We start from the raw sequence: 24407 nt of genomic DNA on the forward strand, positions 1-24407 counted from the left end.
CCGTGGCTGTTCTTGAATGGCCCAGCCAGAGCCCTGACTTAAACCCAATTGAGCATCTCTGGAGAGACCTGAAAATGGCTGTCCACCAACGTTTACCATCCAACCTGACAGAACTGGAGAGGATCTGCAAGGAGGAATGGCAGAGGATACCCAAATCCAGATGTGAAAAACTTGTTGCATCTTTCCCAAAACGACTCATGGCTGTATTAGATCAAAAGGGTGCTTCTACTAAATACTGAGCAAAGGGTCTGAATACTTATGACCATGTGATATTTCAGTTTTTCTTTTTTAATAAATTTGCAAAAATTTCTACATTTCTGTTTTTTTCTGTCAAGATGGGGTGCTGAGTGTACATTACTGAGAAATGAACTTTTTTGATTTTTGGAAAATGGCTGCAATGAAACAAAGAGTGAAAAATTTAAAGGGGTCTGAATACTTTCCGTACCCACTGTATATTTTCTGAAAAGATTTTTCAGATTTATTGGGATGGAGCAGAAGCCTCGGTGGTGGAGATCTTGGCAAATTCACATTTGTGGTTCTGTAAGTGGAAAACATGCTGTTTTATGATTTTAGTGCTTTGAAATTTTCTTTGTTCCACATTTCATGTAGACATTCAGTCTCTCCTGCAGACCACAACATCTCATTTTTGGATGCCAAGATTCTTACTGTATTTAATGACACAACCAATCATATTATTTACTTATTGCCCAGGAATTCATTAAACTACTCTTAAATTACACATAAGTGATAATAGCTTTCCTTAGTCTCCAAAACCTCTGTGTATACAAAATATTATGAACATTTTCATAATACACAAGGTCCTGTATCTTAAATTTAAAAGCCATCATTAACCCGTCTCCACCCCTGTATCTGCAACTCACCTTCACAACTAAATTAGATGTAATAGCTGAAATTAATACAGCGTTAATGCAGCTCTTGTTTTGAATATTTCTTGTGTTTATATTTCAAAATGTTACCGTTGTGAAGTAAGTGTGAAGAAGTAAATACGTGTGACACAATAAACATAATTATTTTAAGTTATTTGCAGACTCTATGCACTCTATGGATTTCTGTGTGTTCATGGCACCTCGCTGTTTGAGTGGGATACGATTTGCTTACTACTGTACAGCTCCTCTGGGGTATTACTAAAATCCATTAATAAAAAACAGCTCACTGAGATAGCAGCTCTGATTCATAATTCCTACTATGCAGCCACAAGAGCTAAATAGCACACATACACTGTCACATACAGTACCACAGCTTGCAGCAAAAACTCTCCAAAGGATAATGACACAGTTGACACTGCCTGGTTAATTTTAGGGATTTTTTTGATTTCTCTTTCTCTCACTACCTAATTTTTTCCACCATTTGTCTGTTTTGTACCCTCCACCTCCTGCTCTCAAATTTGAGTGTTTATCTCAGAGATCTGAATTTATCTGCCTAACAACAAAAGACAAAAAGACTAAATTTAGATTCAACCCTGGCCATTTTTCGCTACCAAAGTCTTTACTTTGAATGAATTGCTCTACATTTTGGGAAATATGCATATTTGCTTTCTTGCCAAGAGTTGAATAATAAGTTGGAACCACTTTTAATATCTTTCAGTTAAATATGAAGCTACAGCCAGCAGCCGGTCAGCTTAGCTTGGAAATAGGGGTAAACTGGTTGCCAGAAAACCTCACGGTAACAACAAGACTCAAGTAACTGTGCTTTCAGACCAAAAGCGAAGCGAGTGATCGGGGCAGTGAGTTTACATACAAATTCAATGCAAAGACGTGTAGAGCCGTGATTTCGTGTCGGGCGGTGCTGCGAAGGCCCTTGCATGAGTAGAAAATTTCCAACTTGAGTGAATTTTCGCGGGTTCTAATCGCCTTCTCGCATTGTGTGTGAACACTTGCAGTGAATGTACTCATGCGAGGAAAATGTCTCAAGGATTAAATTCTCGTTTGGTCTGAAAGCACCATAAGTCACCGATTCAGGCCATGAAATATTTTTTGCACAAAATATGAAATATAATTAGATAGTGTTAATTTGTGAGCTTTAGAGGTGCTGGTAAGTGGATTTCGTTACCTTCAGACAGAGCAAAACTATTTGTTGCCACCTGTTTCCAGCTTTTGTGCTATGCTAAGCTAACCCCATGCTAACTGTAGCTTTATATTTAGTATACAGACATGAGAGTGGTATTGATCTTCTGATCAGATCTCAAAAAAGCAAATATATTGATCTATTCCTTTACCCAAAGTAGATCACCATTAAAACATGTTATCCTACTGTATATAAAAACATTATATGTATATAAAAAGAATTTATAACTAATATCTGGTAGCTAGTTGACTGTAGTTTTTAACCATAAGTAAAATGTATTAAAATATAATATTTTTCATGGGTTATCAAAGCAATAGACTAGTTCAGTTTTGTTTAATCACTCCAAACCCTAGGAAACACCATTGTATTATATTAAGCATTTTACTTACACATTTTCAGAATCTGCTGTTTTCCTCTAGTAATCCACTCTGCAGCAGAAATAATGAAAGTGTTTATCCTGTTTAGATATTCTAACTTACTTACTGTATAGGCTACTGTTGTGCTACTACACACCTTTAGAGCAGACTAGTAGTAGATTGATAGTAGCGTCAGTTGATTCTTGTTCAATGTCAATTTATATGATCATTTTCTGAATCTTACTGTTTTATGTGATTGGTTGAATGTTATTAACTCCACCTTAAGTGGTTTGGAAAACTGGTCTACAAAATGCTGGGTCAACAGAGTCAACTGTTCATGAGACCGGTTATCCAGGTTCACTGGGCGTTACATTTTCGAAGCAAACTAAGTCAAAGATAACCTGACAAAGCTGAAAACTCACTTCGTGAGACAGGCCCCAGCTGTGTGCGTGTGTGTGTGTGCGCGCTCACACACCAGCTGCAGCCAGAGCTCAGGAACACAGAGGCCTTTTTGTCTGTCAGCAACATGTGGGAACAATTAATCACTGTCAGCAACCACACTAGGAATCTCCCTCTCCTTTCACTCATTATGCAGATTTTTGAAGGTGCGTAGGTGGGAATTCATATATTTGCATTTATGTAAATCTGAGCATAGACGGAGTGTGTTCACTGAATATTTTAGGTAGGTATTTTAAGGAGATTTTAAGCCTACTGTGGGGGAATTAGATGCATTTATTACCATAAATGTTGTAAATGTATAGAAATGAATACCCCGGACTTGTGCAGTTAGTGAGAAAGCAGGTTCCTCTGATTGGTCTAAAGGATTCTAAGAGTGCTTTCTAATTGGTTGTAGCTGTCCTAGCTCCAGCAGTTGTGATTGGTGGAGTGAAATTGGTTTGCGTAGGCAGGCGGTACAGAAAAGGGAGGGTCTGCATGGTATTGCAAGTGTATTTCATCACCTAGCTACAGCACATATCTGAACTCAACTGTATGAACACACACACACACACACACACACACACACACACACACTATAATCTTTTATTTTTTACTTTTAGCATTTATTTTAGTCTCTTAAGTGTTTTCTTGCTTTTATTGTGTATTTGTTTGTATGTGTTTTATTGCCTTTGCACTTGTTAAAGCACTTTGTAACTTGTTTTTGAAAAGTGCTCTATAAATAAACATTATTATCATTATTATTATTATTATTTGAGGTTGAAGCTCTCACCTCATACATGTTAGTCGCGCCCTGCAACCCCTCTACCACTGCTGTGATTGGACCAACTCTGTGACCTGAGCCTCACACCTCTGGTGTACTTAACCACCCACTGACACAGTGTATATGTATGTGTGAGCCCTGGCCAAACATAACCACACTCTATCAGCCATTATGTAAACCAGCACTAATCTGAGTCTAATGTCAACAGTGGCTGCTGCTGGGTCGAACGGACAACTTGTGCAATATTAGTTACCATTTAAGAAGAAGGATTGACAATGGGCTGTGGTTAAAATAATGCTTGTCTTGCCCTGGAGTGATCTTTCTTTGGAGAACGCAAACAAGGACCAAGGATGGGGAACAGCGCACAAAACATGCATTTTAATTTTCTAGCCCATGTGCAGGCATTACGTTTGTGGCTCAGAGGGTCTGTGTAGACCCTCATCGACTTGGGCGGATAACAAAATTTATGTCACGTGGACCTTTTGCGAGAGGACGGTTATTTATATAGTGTCACACACACACACACACACAGTCCAGGTTCCAGCTGCCCTGAGCTCTGGACTGCAGACAGAACATTCCATTCTCTTCAATCATATGCGCGTTTCCCGGCCAGCGGCTGGGTGTCTCTCTCAGCTTGTGTGTGTTTTAAGTTTTACTTATGTGTGTGTGTGTGTGTGTACGGGAATCTGGAGCTTGGCAGAAGGAATCCTGTTACACCTTATTCTGCTTATATTTATGCACACACACAAAGAAACGCACTTTAAACGTTGAATCAATTAGATTTTCACATTTTGTCATGAAAAGGGTCTATCCAACCTATAATACGTTACTGGGACTGACAAATCTATTATAATGGTGCGAACAGCATTATCACGTTCCTCTTACAGATTTAAATTGCAGTTAAAATGGACACATACACACAAACTTGCATTTACACTGCTTTTCAAGAGTTGTGACCTTGTTAAATCAGAAAACCTGCTCTTGTCATCATGGGGACCTTACTACTGCAATATCAACCTCTCTCTCTCTTCCTATCTTTACCAACTGTCTCCCCCTTTTCTCTCCCTCCTTGCCTTCATCTAGTCCAGAGTGTCCTGTGTTATGTAAGACCACATGCTCAAGGAACTACTTGTTTACTCTTTACATTTCCTCCAATGAGGTGGGAGAGGTGGCTAACCCATCCCTCTTCAAACAGCCAATCAGTGCGGGCCAGTGCACAGACATGGTTAGTCACGTTACCCTAGTAAGGCTCCATTGGGTCAGTGTGTTTTGATCAGTGCTGAAGGGTCACCTTAGTTCCTATGGTGCATTGGTTCACGGTCACAATGGAAGATGAAGCATGCTCTCTCACACACACACACACACACACACACACACACACACACACACACACACACACACACACAGAGTAAGGAGAATTAAGCATATGAAAAGCAAGAAGCAGCAGGGAAATCAATCAGTAGGTATTTTCATGAATTGGATCATGAAAAAAGCATAAAAAACAAGTGTACAAAAAACACGAGTTCATATGCAGTCAGTATACGTTTACAAAAACACTGTTCATTACAGCTCAGTACGGGACATGTACAGTTTGCTGTGGGACAACACAGGACATCCCTGCTGGGCTTTATCAACCCGAGTTCCAGGACACGGCGTCCTTAAGCTACGGAGCAACTGTGCCTGCCAAGAACGACACACACACACACACACACACACACACACACACACACACACACAAAACATCTCAGCAAAAACAAAGACGACTTATTCAGACAGAAGGAGAAACAGACACGCAAGAGAGTAAAGCAGAAGCGAAGAAAAGAACTGAATGTGTCTAAACGCAACAATAATTTTCTCATATTTGTGTACTTCTGTTTTTTTTTTTTAAACAATTAAAGCTATACCAAACCTAAATACTGCACATCCAGATAAGCTTACACAAAGTTGGGCTGAGTCTTCTGTCAGTTGATAAACTGTATTACCAAAATAGATTGTGTGTTTTTAGCAAACTAACTAATTGAATACCTGGCAAATATATACACTAATTAAACTACACTGTAGTTACAGTAAAAATGGGTAAACAAGGGGCTGCTTTATTCTTTTGCCAGCCCAGACTAACACTTCTATAAATGAGCTTTTATGAGCAATATATATATATATATATATATATATATATATATATATATATATACACACATACATATACATACACACACACACATACATATACATACATACATATACACACACACACATACATACATACATATACACACACACACACACACACATACATACATATATATATATATATATATATATATAAAAAGCTCCTTTAACAGAAAAATGTCAATCTAATATGTAAAACTCGATCTGTTATAAAAATGAAGAATACGCTCAAGGCATTACTGAAGGGAAGTGTAAGCCATCTGCCAGTCAATAAAGACAACCAGAGGGAACATGCTCTTAATACATTTGGTGATAAACTGCTGAGGGATTTAAAATAATTTATTTGCTGCGTGCAATGAATGTTGTTTGGGTTTCTCTGTGGGGTTGGGTAGACAGGTCCTCGGCCCCAGCTTTATGACTATGCCGTGGTGACTCGCAGGCTGCCCTTTTTAAGAACTTGAACTATTTCAACATCTGACATCTAAAAATAGAGAGAGACCGGAGGGCAAGTCTGCTGGCGACGATTATCGTATTTATCCTGGCGTATGAATGCGTGGGTGACTGACGCACTCTCATACACACAAAAACACAAACTGAGAGTGAAGGCGCAGTGGTGTGGTGGTGCATGAAGCACACGAGTACACAGAGAAGGGTAAAAACACAGGACAGGCCAATCACCAAATGATCCCACTTGTATGCATTACAGTGCTTTTCTGTGTGAACAGGTGATTAATTAGACCTTCAAACGATGAGTGCATGTGTAAGAGACAGCGATTGAGAGGCATCGAAGGAGAATAGATATAGAGTAAAGGGGGAAGACAGAGAGATAGAGAAAAAGAGGGCACCCTTAGTATTAAGACTAGCAGGGTGTCTACATGATTAATTACATCTCTGTGCGATACGAGCAGCGATGAGGAGTGGAGGAATGGAGGGAGAAGTGTGGGAAGGGCAGAATCATTCATAATTATCAGGAAGGGGAATGTTACTATTCCTGTGGGAAGATATGGCACGGGCGACAGGAATACATTTGGGAAATGAGCCTATCATCTACACCTCAACCCACAGACCTTTTTCAAGGGCAATGGAGTAGAGTAGTGGGATTTATTTTTAGCTTTCAGGCTTTGAAAGTCTAAGTCGAATTCATTTTCTGCATAAACAATGTCAGGTGACCAGCAGTTCAAGTGCTTCCAGTGGCTTGGATGGGCATTAAAAATCTCCTGGTTAAACCACAGAGCTCTTGCGGTGAAAGAACTCAGGTTCAATTATAAAAACTTAATGATATAAGAACATGCACACTAAAACCTTAGGGAGAGAATCAAATCAAGAAGCTTTTCCACATTGATGAAAGGAATACTTGAACTTCAGAGTTTTTATTTCTGTATGTTGACTTACAACAACTTGCACAGCTGCGTCGATCTCATATACGCTTTGTCACCATTTTTCATGAATAAAACCAATGTTGGTACCTGGCTACTCTGATTAGTTAATTGTGTCTCCAATCGGTAGAAACATTAATGGGCTTAACACCAAAACAATGTTAATTGATGAATATACTGGAGATGTGGGTGGTGATTCAGAGGTCAGGAACCTGTTTTTCCTGACTGGCATGTCCTTCATAGCAACAGCTATGGGCTCATAGGTACTGTACTCTAGCTGATGTATTATTGATGTGCCAAACTGATGCCCAAAACATAACCAACACATAAATTCACTAATGCTTTATAGAGCAGTCCTGTTTCTATGTGGAGGAAAATTGTAAACTGTAAACTAAAAAAGCAGGAGAAGAAGAGAAGGCCAGGGGATTGAGGAGTGGAGGGACAGTGAGGAAGTGAGGGAGAGGAGGACGACATGCTGTTTTTATGTGCGTAGCTTGGGTGAGGGGTTGACTGCGGTTTATTGCCTCCCTTAACGCTACTCTGCCCTCTGTGCATACTTGTTTTTCCACAGGACCAGCTTAAGTTCTGCACAGAACAAAATGGAAGCTTTTCGGTGAACTGAGGACACTCATTAGGTTATGGATTACACTGTGAATATGTAATAGATTTATGGAAGATCTGTGCTCCCGCAGAATTTTCTATAGAAATACAGCTATCAGCATAAATTACAAAGTAAAGCTAAAACAGAGTGAGGTATATCATCCCTCTGTAAATGAGAATGTGGATTTTCTTAGTAGCCCAAGTTCATTTCTGGTATCTAGTGACTGCCTGTAAATCTTCTGCACACACAGGAAATAACAAATCTTTGTCTTCCTGACTGTTATCTCCCCATTTCAATCAGAACTGTCTGCTTAACTGATTTTTATTTGGCCTTTGATCTCTATTTATAGTGAATCATTTTGTAATTTTGTTTTGAAATACACTATATAGTTAATATTATCACTATAAAATTTTAAGTCTCAATTCACCGCAACATCTAGGTAAGTTCACCTCACATTCCTGGTTTCCAAACTATCCCCTTCAAGGAGTCAAGGAGATACTGTAAATCAATGCGGTAGAGATAAGAAAAGATACACTTCCATCATATATATATATATATATATATATATATATATATATTACACAAATTTATGTGGACTTTTTTCTGTCTTTTCTCCTATAGTTTTTGTAAAATACTGGATACTTTCAAATTTTGGGGGTCTACTTAAAGTCCCTGAAATGGAACAGTGTGAAAAGGAAAAATCCAGCATAGCGTTAGTTCAGGCAGGCAACAAAGTCAAGCTCAGCCCACAATCCCAGCACATCAGCTGATAGTAGCCTACCTGAAAGCCAGCCACATCAGCGGACTCCCCAGCGGACTCCTCTGCCAGCATTCATTGGCAACTTCCATACATGGCACCTTTTTTAACCTTACTTATTTAGCCTGCCTACCCTTGCTGCTTCCTCAGCAAGCAGCTTTTAACCTGCTGCAACCGCAGCTCCTCCTTCGAGGCTGTGTCTGATTAATCATAATGCAATTTCTGTTGTTACTGATGCCTGCTCTATTCTGTACCCTGGGGGGTCTTTGCTGCTGCTCTCTCTGCACATGGTTGGGCAGGGAGGTGTCCTCCAAATGCCTATGTGGAAAACCATAAGGCAGAGAGATCCCAGAACAGAGCCATACCCCAGTTACCCCCAAATATCAGTTTTCTTGATGAAAGTTGCCCTGACTAAACACTTTTTTTGTTAACTTCTATCAACTCATGTCCACACTAAACCCTAAACTATGACAAGGGGTCACAAAGTTAAACTTTGCTTCATTTCAATGGGTCACAAGACAAAAAGGTTGGGAAGCTACCAACATGTCAGTACGAGGGGGATTACCTCGTACTGACATGTGGGGTCCCCAGTGTGCAAAACTCCCTTTTGCAGTAGAGGTGTTCACATTAGGCAGTTAATGAAAAAAAACAAAACGGTCCTTCAAGTTATGTTACAGAAACGTGCATGTGTCCTGCAGCATACTGTGCCTTTCTCCCAAACTGCCTTACTGTCCTGTGCCCATAAATTTGGAAACCACAATTTTCTCTTTTTGCTGTTCAAGTGTTTATTCAGTTTTTTCTTTTGTGTATTCAGTAAAATCTTGCTACGGATTAAAGCTGAATGTATACTAAAAATAAATACACACACACACACACACACACACACACACACACACACCTTTGCCACAGACTTTCCCTCAGCATGCCCACATGTCTTTCATAATTATACTTGTTTGCTGGATTTACCTTTGCTGTGGTGTGTGTGTAACACCGAGGTGTGCCGCCTCTTTGACCCGGTGTTTCCACAACACAGCCTGCTTAATGCCTTGAGGCTATATCCAGGACACGCCCACGGGACTTAGTTTGGGTTGAAGGGTCGACTCATTTTGTATCTGTTGACGTACGCGGTTTCGTGACCTCTCAAACCTCCAATTAACTCCACTGAAGGTGAGCTATGATCTCATTGAGACAGATTATGCGTAATGCTATTATCACTATAATCATGTTGACTAACTAAACAGTAAGCTATAAATCCAGTTCGAGCTCGATTGTTTGGAACTGGTGACGTGCCGTTTCTTGTTTGTAATGTGTGTATTTGTGCGCATGTGTGTGTTTTAGAGTTTTGTTGCAGCAGTGGAGTTCACATCTGGTCCGGATTAGTGTCGGGGCCCCGCTGGTGTTCATGGGGCTCTTCACTCTAATGGTGCTAAAAACAGATACAGTACACACTCTGACACGCACACTAACACACGCCCACCAGACCGCAAGCCACTGATTCTTACCGTATGTTTTACCATGACACTCACTTAAAGGATACCTCCTGTTTATTACAACTTGGGTTTTATTTTCTAAGTTTTGTCCATCATTCCTAGCTGTAACAGTAACACTGCACTCAGCAGTTTAAAACTGGGAACTCCCTGTCATTCCTAAAACGATGTCTGACATGGTAGTAGAGTTTTTAAACAAACCTCCCGGTCAGCCAAACTTATTGTGAAGAGAAAACGATGGCAAATCATGAAAACTTTATCCAAACTGTAAACATCCATCTCGGTTTACAGACAGACTTCCTAGTCCTTCGACCCATTTTATGGTGTTGTGTATGTGCAAATAAAAAAGAAATTTGCCTGACAGTTTGTGTTTCTGCCCCATTTAAAGCAGCAAAGTCATCAGATCTCAGCAATTACTTTGTTTAAGTTGTAATAAAATAGAGTTTTCCTTTAGTCTTTTTTAAAAAAACTGTGTTTATTGGTTGTCACATTTATAGATAAGTTCAATGCAAATAACATTCTTGTGTTTTACAAACAGAAAGGGAAGGACAAATACTAATTAAATGGTTGAAAGAGGATATTAAAAAAGAAAAAGTGAATAAATAAATAAACAAAACAATACCACTTGGGTCAAGTCGCCTAAAAGTTCCATGAACAAAGACTCAGTGATGCAATGTGTCCAAAAATAATAACGATGACTTTAAGTCTGCATATGACAAAAGTGGGGATTTGAAGCATAGATTCAGTGTGGTCCAGGAAGGGACATCACATTTTCTTAAATGTATCGGCAGATAAACTTGAATTTCTCTATTTTTAAGTGCTGTATGACATCTCTTAACCATGAAATATAACTGGGTGGCTGTGAGAATTAGCCTGCCTGCTTATAACATTATGAAGGTTGCAATCATGTACCTAATTCCTCTAAAAGGACTATCCTCTGAATATGGCAAATCAAAGGATCAGGTTCTATCTCCTGCCCGAAAACCTTCGATAGAGTTTGGAAAATAGATTTCCAGTAGTTAGATAATTTAGAACAAAGCAGGAACATGTGTGCTAGAGTGGCAGGGAGCTGCCTACATCGATCGCGAATAGAGTCTACCTTAGGATATCCTGTACTTTGATAAGTTTTACTATGGAATAATGGAGACGATGTAGTACCTTCAATTGTTTTAGTCCATGCCTAATGCATATTGATGCTTTGTGTACATTCTTTAGGGCATCCTCCCAATTGTCCTCTGTTATGTCCAATCCCAAAACATTCTCCCAGGCAGAACCCTTTCAAGTTTTAAACTAAAAGCTAAGATGCTGGTCTTTTAAACTGATAATGATGAAACATGCTGCAGACTCAGCATGGAGCCGTCTTTGTATTTTATTCTCAAGATATACACCAGTTTGACCTCCGAGCCTGCTGGTTTAATACTGAGCTATTAGACCCAGTGAGAGCACGGTTTCTCTCAGGCTCAGAATCTATAGGTCAGTTTAACTTGCCTGACCCCATCTACCCAGCACCTCTGCACTAGAAAGTGTTTCTGTTTGACTGTGTGTGTATGTGTTTGTATGTGTGTGTGCCTGCCTCATTTCATGCTGATGTCAGCACTTTTAGGCCTATCAGTCCTCTTCCTCCTGCACACACCAGCTGAGGAGCAGAAAGGGAAGGAGGTGGTGGAGATTTGTGACATGCATATGCTCACACAGTGTATCTTTGTCCCGAGTGTGTATTTTATGTATGTGTTTTAGCACAGAGCAAGATCCTAATCTTTCCAAGGCAAACACCTTTGCAAGGCTGACACACACACAAAACACTCAAAAACTGCACAAACACACAACTTGGGAGAGTTTTCTCCCAGCAACAGTGAACCTCTTCCTCAGCCCCTCTAGGCTCCGCCCATCCAAGGAGTCACATGACTTCCTGCTTTAAAACAAAAAAGGAAAGAGAGCAGCAGTTTGCATTAACTCTCTGCTTTTCTTCTCTTATTTTTACCTGGGCTCGACCATTTCTGCATGTGCATTTCATAGTTTGCCTCTGGTGTGAGAAAAGTTTGTCTGTCAACACTCAGGACTTTAGTAGAGGATGTTTTTTTACCAGGTTCCAGGCTTTCCCGCAAATGTGAAATATTTTATGAATTACAACCAAAATCATGACTACTGAAATAAAAAAAAAAAAAGATTCATAATTCCCTGCTGCCTTTGCCTCCTCTTGTCACCCCCCTACTCTGTTTCCCCCTCTTATGACCCTCCCATCTCTTCTTTTATTATTGTATTACTTCCTGTCTTACTGATCTCGGAGCATCTTTTGAAATCCCGGTTTCTAGAGCAAAGCTATTGTTTCATGACCACTTTGTGCGTCCAGTGATTATGCCTGATAACATGTGTGCATCATTGGAGCTTGTGTGTGTGGGTGTTTGTGTATGTGCATGAGCAAACTTCAGTGCCCAAGCTTTTGTTTATACATGGTCTATGTGCGTGTGTGGAACAGGTTTCTGTTAAGCTTATTAATCACAGCCAAAGGAGATGACGTAGCTGTGGTGCCAAACTCCACTTTGCTGTGTCAGCTTAAATCTGCACGTTCTCCATGCCTTAATTCAGCCATTGTTGTATATGTCTGTAAGCATTTTTGTCTGTTTACCACGTCTCTGCTCACAATTTATGACTTTTCATCTCAGTGTCTTGCCATGTTTACAGTGAACTCACTCTTAATATAAACTGAAGCTGCAGTTCACACTATACTATTCACACTATGAATTAAAACTCTCCTGCATTGAATGAAACAGCGACTGACCCTAACTCTAAACCCTGATAACATCTGTGTGTGTGGTTGACGCAGGACACAAACTCTAAACAGACACTTTCAACCACAGCTGTACGTGGTTGTGCTGAGCAACCAAAAAACCTGCTGTGCAAGAAATGTGTGTGAGTTGTTGCCTGCTGAGAATATTTACTGCAGAAAGAGACAAAGCATGAAGGTGACAACAGTTCTTGTACCAATTGTGCACTGACAGGATTCTTCATTCTTCTCTTCGTGGTTCTCTTATATCGCATTTTTTTGTTAATCGAAAAGTACACAAAGGAGAATGACAGGAAGTCTGGGTGACAGAGGGGACATGATGGAAAGGTTAGGAACCAGATTGCAATGAATTTCCAAATTTGCATCTTTGTCTTAAGGGACCCACTACTCCTTCTTCTAATTTCTCATTCACCTACTCTTAATCTTTCTTTCTTCCAATTTGTAGAATGTACAGCTAATAAATCCTTCCCCACTTGCAAGCCAAGCTCTTTCTTTCATGAAACAAGCAAATTAAACTCCATATTGATGTTCATATACTGAAGGTTATCATTTCTTCTCATTGCCTGGCTAAACTCCACAAACTCCTCCTGTCTGATCTCGCTGCTTGAAATGAACTTCAGTGCCATGGTGATGTGTGATGGAATTTCATTAGCAGACTCCAAGCAGACTGTATATTGTTATCAGGTCTCAGTATTTATTTTGGACCCAATGGCGGCGTGAACTTAAATACCCCCATGCTATAGGGGGTTATTTTCGGGGTACGAGAATGGTCATCTGGGCCCAGTTTACATGGAGTCGAGAGTGTTCAACGGGGACATAACAGGCCCTCCAATCCCTTCCTTCATCCTTCTTTGTCCCAGCTCTCTAAGGCATTCACAGCTTAGTGCTCATACATGACAATACACACACATCTGCACACACACACAAACACACTAACTACTGTTTACAGGTCAGGCTGGTATTTCCTTACACCACTATGCATGTTGTACACATCCGTGAGGATACACACACAAAGTCAGGTGAACAGTGGCCTCGACTGAATCGCAGCGCCACTTCGCCACCTCACCCTCCCTTCATGTCGAGCTCTTTTCCCCTCACACGGCACTTTGTATTTATATTACTCCGCTATTAATAGACCACTGGCAACCGCACAGCTACCCTTTCTGTCTTCTGTATGTGTGTATTTTTGCATGTGTAGCTGCCAAAAGTATATGTTCTTTTATCAGAACTTGTAAGTTTTGTTTTGAAGGTTCCTCATTTTGACAAGTACATGCATGAAATTTGTGTAGGTATGACAGGAAACAACTGTGTCGAAGGAGCAGGCAGCCACCTCATCTAAGCTGCGTCTGATGGCGTTACCCAAAATGGACAGCTACTGACACAGTGACATCGGGGGGGGGGGGGGGGGGGGGGGGGGGGGGGGGGGGGGGGCAGAAGGGTGAAGCTGAGTCTCTATCATCTGGTCATCATCATCATTCTCCTCCTATTTTGCCCCCTCTCTTTTTGCTCTGACATTCACCCGTTGCCTGTTTCTGTATTTTTCTGTCATCTCCCACTCTTTTCTCTCCCTTTCTGAAAGGTCCTTTCTAAGTCAACTCTCCACACAAAAGCTGTATGGTGGCACTAGCTGGCTGCAGGCCAAAACTCTGCTCTCTGGCTCTTTCTCCCTCTCTATGTTGGTGAGCAGCAATCACTCAATTTAACCCCCTCCACCCACCCTCTGTTTCCACCTCTATTTTTGTTTTTCCTCCACTTTCTTTTCTCTGTGGAGGCAGAGTGCTTAGAAAGTGTGAGATCTCGAATGCTCTTGCTCAAATGCTCGTTTTCTCACACACACACACACACACACACACACACTGAGGTGACTGAGGAGCTGTAGGGCTCAGTGCTTCTCAAAGGGGTGTGTCTTTGGAGCTTGTGTGCGAAGGCCTTGTAAACTGGAAAGGAGGAAAAAAAGGGAAGAAGAAAGGAAGAGTGGAGAAAAAAAAAAAAAAAGAGACAGGCTTTTCACCCAAGTGGGCCTCTTTCTGATAGTAGGCTCAACACCACAGCTTCCACATGCTAATAAAAAATAAAAAAAAAATCACACAAATGCACACATTTGCTCTTATACAACACTGACCCTAGAGTGTGTGAATCTTTCACAGATGAATCTTCAGAAAAATCTCAAGTCAAAGGTGACTGACAAGGCTTTTACCCAAACACACACATGCTCACAGTAATGAAAGGCTTGTGCATGAATGCTGGTCACGCAACAAGTTCACATTGCTTTGTACGAGTTCACAAGGAAGTAAATGAAGAAAGAGGAGGAAAAAAGTGGCGACAAAAACTAATCAAGGAATAATTAGGGATTGGCAACATACTGCAGCCTATATAAGAAAAATGGTTTCAGGTGTCTGATGAACTATGTCAGAGCAAAAACCAACTTATGACTTTTACCCCTCTGAACTCACATGCTGACCTCGTCAATACCGTGTGGCAGGAGCAGTCAGCAGCCGCCAGCCTCAAACTGACTGAAATAACCAAAGGAAAAGGGAAGTGGTGGTGTTACATTAGTTGGTCGGTCTGTCAGTTGCTTGTCTGGTCACGAGATCGATGTGGAAGAAAGAGATGAACTGGCAGTAGCAGTGCCCCTGTGGTGTAACATTAAAACTCAATATTTTCCTGTGTTGGATAATGTCTTTGTGTCTTGTTGTCTGTGAAACCATGAAATAAAATCTTCTGTGACATTTCTGTTATGCATATAGTGTATATCTGTGCTACATTGTCCTCAGTATGTTGCATAACGATTAAAGAGTGTGTTTAAGTTTCAAGGTGTGGTCAAAGTCTATACATATTACATGCTTTGTAGGGTGGGTGTGCTATCGTCTCTACGTTTGAGGACCAAAGAAGTAGCTAGAAATTAGGAATAGTTTTGGGACATACTCTTATTTGCTTTCTCTGAAGATAGATGAGAAGATTGATCTCACTCTCATATCTGTCTGTTTTAACATGGAGCTAGAGCCAGCAGCTGGTTAGCTTAGCATTAAGATGGGAAACAGCTAGCCTGGCTCTGTCTAAAGGTAATCAAATCAACCCACAAGTTCCTCCAAAATTCACAAGGTAACACATTATCTCATTTTGTTACCTTTGAGAGCCAGAGCAAGTCTACCTGTTTCCCTCCATTTTTTGTCGTTAAGCTAAGCCAACAGGCTGCTGGCTCCAGCTTCATGTCGAACAGGGTGAATGAGAGTGTCTTCTCATGTAAGATATTTCCAGGTATGTGTTAAGTGATGACATCATTGGACCAACCAGTATGGGACTACTTGATGGCACCAGAGCACACTGTACGTTCCATTGTCTGCATGATCAGACTCTGAGTAAGCTTGTCCACTGTGTGTGTGTGTGTGTGTGTGAGTGTGTGAGTGTTTAGTGTGTGAGTGTGTATGCATGGGCATCTTTTGTTGTTTTGAGCTTAGTTTTCCCAGTGTGCCCTGGAGTAAAAAGCCTGCTGTCTGTCTGGTGCGCTATTCCACACTAACTAGGTCAGTGGCTGGCTGAGTAAGAGGGTAAAGTCAGGCTAAAGTCACCCAGAGAGTGTGTGTGTGTGTGTGTGTGTGCCCATGATTGTGGGTGGGTGGGGAAGAGTCACTTACATACAACATAATGAGTTCAAAGCTGGGGCAGAGTGAGAAGACGAAAGAGACAAGAGACGAGATTTAAAAAAGGAAATAAGAAAGCCAGACAGGCAGGAATGTACTTTACCTCATGTGGGCAGGGCAACATCTAAAATGTTAAATGAGTGCTATTGTACGAAATGACGGGTTCCTAATAAAAGAAAATGCAGGCGGGTGTAAAAGGGCGAGATGTGTAGATAGAGAGACAGACGGACATGGAAAGGGAGGGCTGCAGAGAACACAAACTGCTGCAGGGTGCTTTTAATGTGAAGTATGCAGACAGACATGGCTGCAGAGGGAGTAGTAAAGTGAAGTGTACAAGACTTTATTTTGTCTGCTTTTCACAGTCTGCTTGTCTGGGTTAGACTACTATGGGCAACGCCTAGGGACCACCACTTACGGGGGTGCTTGAGTATGTGAGCGTTTCTGTGTTTGCGTGGGAGCACTTAGGGGTAGAGTAAGCACTGTGGAACAATTTGGGTTAACGTGAATTATTCACTGGTGTAGCTGAATTCAGCAGCGCCAAGCAAGCTTCTCCTCAGGCAGCACACTCACTTTAAAAGCTGGACAAGGGGGTAGCTGTGGCAGGATTTCTGTGTGTATCAATGGGTTTAGTGTGTCCACAAAGTCTCAGCCCAGCAGATTAGATAACCAAGCGATCCTCTATCTAAGTCGTTTATGGTCCACAACTCTGCAAGGACACCCTATGACCAGCATCTGGGAAACTCATACTGGGTAAACTGGGGAGCATGAAAGGTTTGAAATACAAAATCAAGCCAACATTCCAATCGGTTTCTTTGATGCCACCCTTTATTCATGATACTCTATCCTCCTTTCCCCTCTCTCCTTCATCTCTTCCCACATTCAAACAGAGAGAAAATAAATACCCTGCGCTGCTATATTTGCCAGGAGTTGTCTGTTTAGTGTGTGTGTGTTTGACTAAGATACTGTACTATTGCACAGTTGAGTGCAACAGGGCACCCCATGTCCCCCCATCTCGGCTCCTTTGCCTTCTTCCTTATCCTCCCCCTCGCTTCTTTAACTTCCCTTCCTCTTTTAACCCTCCCTGCTTTATTCCCCATTTCCTCTCTTGTCTCAAGTCTCTCTGGCTTTGAAAGTTGGAACGTGGCCAATTAACACAACACCCAGTTCACCAAACCGAGGTGGTGGAGGAGGGGAACAGAGAGAGAGAAGCCTCACATCGCTACACACTGACCTACATACACTTCCACCCAGCTGATTGAATCTTACGTTGAGGCCTGCGGCCAATCATGAGTGGGGGTGGAGTGCCAACCAGCCAATGGCATCAGCCGCTCTCCGCAGAGCTTTTGCACTGTCTCCATACAGTTTTCAGTAATCATACAGGGGCAGAGAGAATGAGAGAGACATAGAGAGAAAGGGTGAGCTTGACAGCTGAGAGTCACAGAAAATGAGAGAAAGAAAGAGACAGAAGAGGTTGAGGCTTAGAGACAAAAAATAGAAAGACAAAGCGTGGAGGCAAAATGTGGCTCAGACAGACAAAAATAAATGGTTGTTCCTTCCTGGTTCGCTCTCAGCCTGTGAGTTACAGCGCTACAACTGCAGACAGATGAAGGCTAATACTGGCTAATGTTAAAGAGTGGATTAGTGACCCGTATTTGTCCTTGCTCCTTTCCCGGCCCGAGGCCCAAGCCAGCCATTTCAGACCCAGAGAAGTATCAAAAATGGCACAATTTATTGTTGCTGTATCCCAAACACCTTGTGACTCAATGTTTTGGTGATTTTCATGTTTTAATGTACTTGAACTTGGTTTCATGACCCCTTGAAAATTCCTCAACAGTCGACTTTTTTGAGGCTTTGTAGTTTTAATTCAACACCAGTGAATAGACGTGTGCTGATTTTTAGCAGTTATCTTCCTTATGACTGCATTAGCTGCAAAAACCTGATAATGCCATGATAAAGATGGGCTATGTTACTGCATTAGATGTTCTGTTATGCTATTCTTGTAAAAGTAAGAAAAAATGTGTACTTTGTGCCAGATGAAACAATCAATAAAAGTGTACACGATTTACTGTAGGTCTATGACTGAGACTCATAAGAGATACACTGAGCTCATCTAAACACAGCCTGAAGACACAGACACTGAGAAAACTCTAGCGCACACACACCAAACTAAACACAGTGTACTCTTTCTACACACGCACGTCCCTTATACACAAACACACACAAACATGCACACAAACACTTACACACCTTTGACAGCATGTGATGCCACCACAGAGAGGATGAGGGCATCCCTGGCAACATGCAAAATGGAAAGTTCAACCCGCAGCCAGCTACCTGCAGGCTCGAACAGAAAACCTTACATAAGTGTTTATATTCAAGTCCCACATAGATAATGCATTTCTACTCTATTCTATGTGCCATCGTTTTTGCTGTGGTGGCAAAAAACGGGAAGGAAGGAAAAAGACGCTTGAAAAGCAAGTCAATAAAAAAACTACGAAAGGCAAACTGAAGGAAAAAGAGGGGGCAGCGGGGAGGTGCAGAGAGGCAGCGTAAGGCACACTAACCCATATTTAAAGAGATGGAGGTTTATACAGCTCCCACAACAGAGCCAACACTCTGGATATGATGAATTATGGGAAGGAGAGTGAAGGCAAAAAGCTATAATATGGTGCCCAGGGATAATATGGGATTTGGTTCATTGGGTGTGCAGAGACAAACACATTTACACACACACACACACACACAGGCAGTCACATATATTCACATGCAAACTCACACTGTACATTAATCAGTCCAAAAGCCTTTCAACCACACAGTGATGTCACTGCATAGCGATAATCCATCCTAGAGGATAGTGGTCAGCGCAGGTCTGTCTCACACAGTGGTCCATACATGGCACCCCTCATCCCCTTCCCTTCCCTCTTTTTCAGTGGACAGATGAGCCTATCAGGGGTGATGGGTCTTCATGAATAATGCACAAGTTGACTCAAGTGCTCATATGTAAAATGGATTCTTGACCAATATTGACCAGTCTACTTTACTTTAAAAATAAAACTAGTAGCACTCAAGCTACTAAGGTCTATCCAGAGTGAGATTGTGAAAGTGAGATGGGTGGAGGGCTAGTGGAACCCCCCAGTCTGAACGCTGCACCATCATGGAACTCTTTCACGGTGAAACAAAAGGGTGGGATCATACTAGGGCATGTTATAGTGTTCCCGTAGAGTGTGAAGGTGTTAGTACGTTTTAAACGAGTGGTTGTTGGATTACCGAACTACATTTGCAACTCCCTCCCCCTGTCCCCCTGTGATACTGTCCAAAAGTGTGCACGGTTATCTCCAAAAACAAAATTATTATATCACCCCTTTCTATGTGGCAGCCTTCTTCTTCTATTTCAGCATACCCCTGCAGTTTATGCTAAGAATGTATTGGGGCAAAATAATGCACCCTGCTTATCAGAGTGGCAGCTCCTCATGATGCACTCTAGAGCGTAGACAGATCAACCAGGCCAATATAATTGCCAATATCAGCTTATTGCAGATATATCGGTGTCACTGTTGACTGATAAGTAACAAGCAATTGCAGTACAGAAATGCCAAACAAGGTTTATGGTTGAAGTTTGTCCAACTGTAAAATGCCTCACTTGCCTATTTGTATTGGTCACAATAAAAAACAACAACAACAAGGGATCTGTATAACGGTTGTTTGTGTTATGTGTTTATTATCGGCCGACACATATCGTTATCAATTTTTTAACTCCCAAATATAAATAGATAGTCCTCAGAAATCTAGTATTGGTTGGGCTATAATGTACTCACCACTTCAGTAGCATTCTCAGTGCAAAGTTAATTGCATGTAGGTTAGTGTTGGGTTAGGCTTTACAGTCAGCAGTATCTGTATTTAAATCCTCAGAATCAATCCATCAGCTTTTTGCTTTGCTGCCACTTTTTACTCAACCTGCTATTTTTTTGAAACTCAAAATAAAAGGGAGCCTGAACTTGTCTCTTTGAGCTGCAGATGTGGAGATTGGTGTAAAATTGATAGTGAAGCAAAAAGAGTTGAGAGAAGGTGACCTTTGTTCAAAATGCAAGTTGTCTTCTGTTCCACTGAGTTTCTTGGAAGAGCTAGTATCTTTGCTTCTTCCATTAAAGATCTCCCTCTGTATGATTGTTCAACATACAACTAAATATCACGAAGCACTGATGCTTTAATTTTGAGGGGCCAGCCGAAAAAATGTATAGCTTTTAATGCATATTTAAGATCATTCAAATGTTTTCTGCCTCCAAAACACTGTCCTGTTTTCAGCAGGACAAAGAAAAACAAACATCACTAAAAGAAGAAATGCTAACAGAGATGTAAGGTATATCACCAACAGTTGTTATAAACTGTGTTAACGTTTTTCTGGGAGGATATCTTTTTTCCCTTTGATCATCTTCGGTTACAGTTGCCTATAGTGTGCAATCTTTTACATAGATAGTAACATTGTTACAGGGTGAGACTGCACAAACTGTCTGCTGGCTTGTCTTTCCAGCCAGATCACATGAACTCCAACACTGTACGTACCCTTCCCCCCACCAACAATATGCTGTGGGAAAGAAATGGAGGGAGATAGGGGAAGTGAAGGAGAAGGCGACTCAACTCCATTGCTGTGAGTCCAAACACGTCATGGTGGCCTGAAGGCTTCCTCCAGAAAGGAAAGCAGAGGAGAAAGTTAGCTGTGCAGGGAAAGCAAGTGTCTCTCTGGGGGGATATGTACAACAACAGCTGAGGCCAGGACTTTCCCTGCATTTGCCCAGCCCCCTCTGTATATAGTATTAAGACACACGTGCCTATAGAGTCATAGTGAACACAAAGCCTTCACTATATCAGGGCCCCTTCACACTCAAATGCCTGCAGCAGAACATGGAAATTAGAAATGTGCACTAGAGAATGTCTCCTTGACTGGGTGCTGTTTACAGTTTGTATTACTCCAGTTTGATGTGTGTGTTTATATGCATGTTACATATGTATACCGGTGCATGCTTGTTTCCCTCCAAATGTACCGTGGAGCCATTATGAGACCCTCCAGGTCTTGAGGTCAGTTTCTCTGCGTATCGGTTACTTTCCTCAGCAGCACAGAGGGACTAAGGTGATTGATGGACAGGCTGGTTGGGATGAAGGTCACCGTGGGAACAGAGGGATGAGCTACAAGTTGAGAGGAATCACACATGCATGCACCATAATGCCTACAAACACACCACCACACAAGGTGAAGATGAAGGAAGGGCTCAGAGTAAAACAGAGAGAAAGTCTCTGTGTCTGGGTAGAGCAGTGCCCAATGTGCCTTGGGGCTTTGGAGCGATTTCATGCCCCCATAAGCAATGAAACGCACAGACCCAGACAAACACACACACACACACACTCACTACTGGGCATTTCTTCCCTGCCCAGCTACCCTCATCAGATGAAAAAAAGCATGGCACGTGGTCACGGAGATGGAGCAGGACAGAGGAACAAAGACAAGCAAAGAGAGTCTGCTACAACATGCATTTACTAATGGTTACAGCAGAGCACTCTAATTATTCATACAGCATATTGCTGCCAATGTTATTGGCTAAGGATTGCATATTTAGCTTTCCTGGTGCAATGAATGAAAACTTTTCAGAAATTATTTCTGAGAAAGTAATGTATGCCTTTTTAACCTTTGCAGAGAAACTTGTGCACTAAAAACCCTATGCATTTGCAATTGCAAAATCACAGTTTAACATCCAGGAACCTGTCGGTCACTCTGAGGTTAGGGTTAAGCTGATGATACACGGAGCAACTTTTAGAGCAATCGTGCAGGGCAACGTTGTGGTCAATGGTAATGAGTAAAGATTACTACCGTAATCCCCTTCCTCCGCCACCCGCCCCACACCGCACCGCCACCATCCATTCAAAACATAGTCGGACTAGCCGCTAGCAAGATTGCCCAGCAACATTGCTCAAAAAGTTGCCCGTGTATCATCAGCTTTAGGGGTTAATTCAAGCTCTCAAAGAACATAAAGGCAAAAATCTTTACACAATTCAGTGCCTTGACCAAGGATCAATGTCCAAAGTAGCTGGTGAGTTTTTCTCATATATGCGCAGTTGGTCCAAGGATTTGACATGGTAACCTTAGTTGCATATCCTTTGTGTACCATCTATGCTTTAGAGCTGGACATCGAATGAAACACTCTCATGTTGAATTTCAACACAGCAGAATATGAGGGAGAAGATAAAAGAGGCTCGTTGCTTTCAGCTCACCAGCTGCCCGAAGTCAAACTGAGACTGTAGGTTTGTGGGTGAGAGGTCCTACAGAAACCTTTCTTTCTGGGTCACTGGGCCAGCGGTCAAGTTCTGACCTTTCCCTTCGTCAGCTTCAGGTAGATATGCCCCTGGCCACGACCCTGGAGTCAGATTTCACTAATTCCACAGTCTCAATCTCAGCCTTAAAAGAGCTGAATTCATTTGCCAGATTCTCCTCTCAGCTCTCAATTTTTTTCCCAATAAAACACAGTTATCCAAAAATTATTTGGCTAAAGGTCAAGTTAGTTTGTGCACTGTCAGCAAACAAATAGGTGCATGCTTATTAGATCGACCTGTACCTGATGTTGCTGTGCTCTGCCGGCATATCTACTGACCCTTATCAACCCCCCCACGTTCTCCCACTCTCTCTTATAAAACCCAGGTGTGCAAACACAAAGGTTTACCTAGGCCTCATAAACGATAACAGATAAGAAGTGAGGAGGGGAGAAATGAAAAGAAAGGAGGCCCAGCTCCTCAGATCCACGGTGACCTCCTAGTCTGGGTTGTGACTTGGCCTAGTTTTTCCATCCCAAGATGACAAGAGGCATAAAAACTGCAAGTTTGTGTACAGATACTAGGTAATTTATTGCCTCATCTATTCATAAGTTGAAGATATGGTTACGGTGACAGGAACGTAATCAGTTAAGAGAGGTGACTGCAATCTGGTATCTACTTTGTAATCAGAAGGCCATAGGCTGGAATACTTATGAGGCATCCACGAATCTGAGGGATGACTTAAGGCATCAGCTAGTTCTAGACATGAGTTAACGCTAATGTTGGAATTTAGACTTGATGATGATCGTAGATGAAATGTTAATGGATCACCAAAGTTATTTAAGACCTGACATGATTCATGGCAATCCATCACATAGTTTTTGAGACATTTCACTCAAAAGCACAAATGTGAACCTCATGGTGGCGCTGGAGGAGAAATCAGGGTATCACCAAAATCATTAGGATTCGTCTGTACCATGAATGTACAAAAAAGTTGTACCAGCTATCAATTAGATGTTGAGATCTTATACAGGATGAGTGAAAAGTAAGAAAAGTGTATGACATGAGAGAGATGCTGAGTGGATGCAATAGATTTCAGAGTTTTTAACTTACAGCTCCCCAGAGCAGATGGATTCCAGCTTTTAAAGAGCTACTTGAGACAGAAAAATAGTGTAATTGAAATTCTATCCCTTGCATGTTTTCTCTCTACTCTTGCTGTTAGCCTCTTGTGCAAGCAGGCGAAGAAAGCACTAAAACCTTTGACATTTTTCACATTTGATACATGTGTAAAACAGAAATTACACAAGACAAACAAAGGGGATTTTCTCTTTTATATCCGTCTAAAACCTTTTAATGTTCAGATGCATACACGAACACATAAACACACACACACTGTTTGAACTTCAGCTGCTGCCATCAGCCTTGTCCTTCTGTTTCAGTGTACAGTGGCTAAAGCCTGCTCAACAATGGCTCTCCTTCATCCAACAGTATCCCGCCTCCACACACACACACACAAATTATGGGAATTATTATCAGATGTCCAGAAAGAACTAAAAACATCATTCCCTTGTTTTAATGATCCATGGAGGATGTGGAACATTGGAGCCCAGCATGTATACAGCAACACATCTCGA

General features: G+C 41.5%; 1 protein-coding gene across 2 annotated transcripts in view; it reads right to left on the reverse strand.

Annotated features, from left to right (window-relative positions):
- foxo3b (forkhead box O3b) overlaps positions 1 to 24407 on the reverse strand; it is a 48215-nt gene that overhangs the window by 11536 nt on the left and 12272 nt on the right. The window lies entirely within an intron of this gene.

The sequence above is a fragment of the Micropterus dolomieu genome, linkage group LG10 (genome assembly GCF_021292245.1).
Source record: "Micropterus dolomieu isolate WLL.071019.BEF.003 ecotype Adirondacks linkage group LG10, ASM2129224v1, whole genome shotgun sequence".
NCBI lineage: Eukaryota > Metazoa > Chordata > Actinopteri > Centrarchiformes > Centrarchidae > Micropterus > Micropterus dolomieu.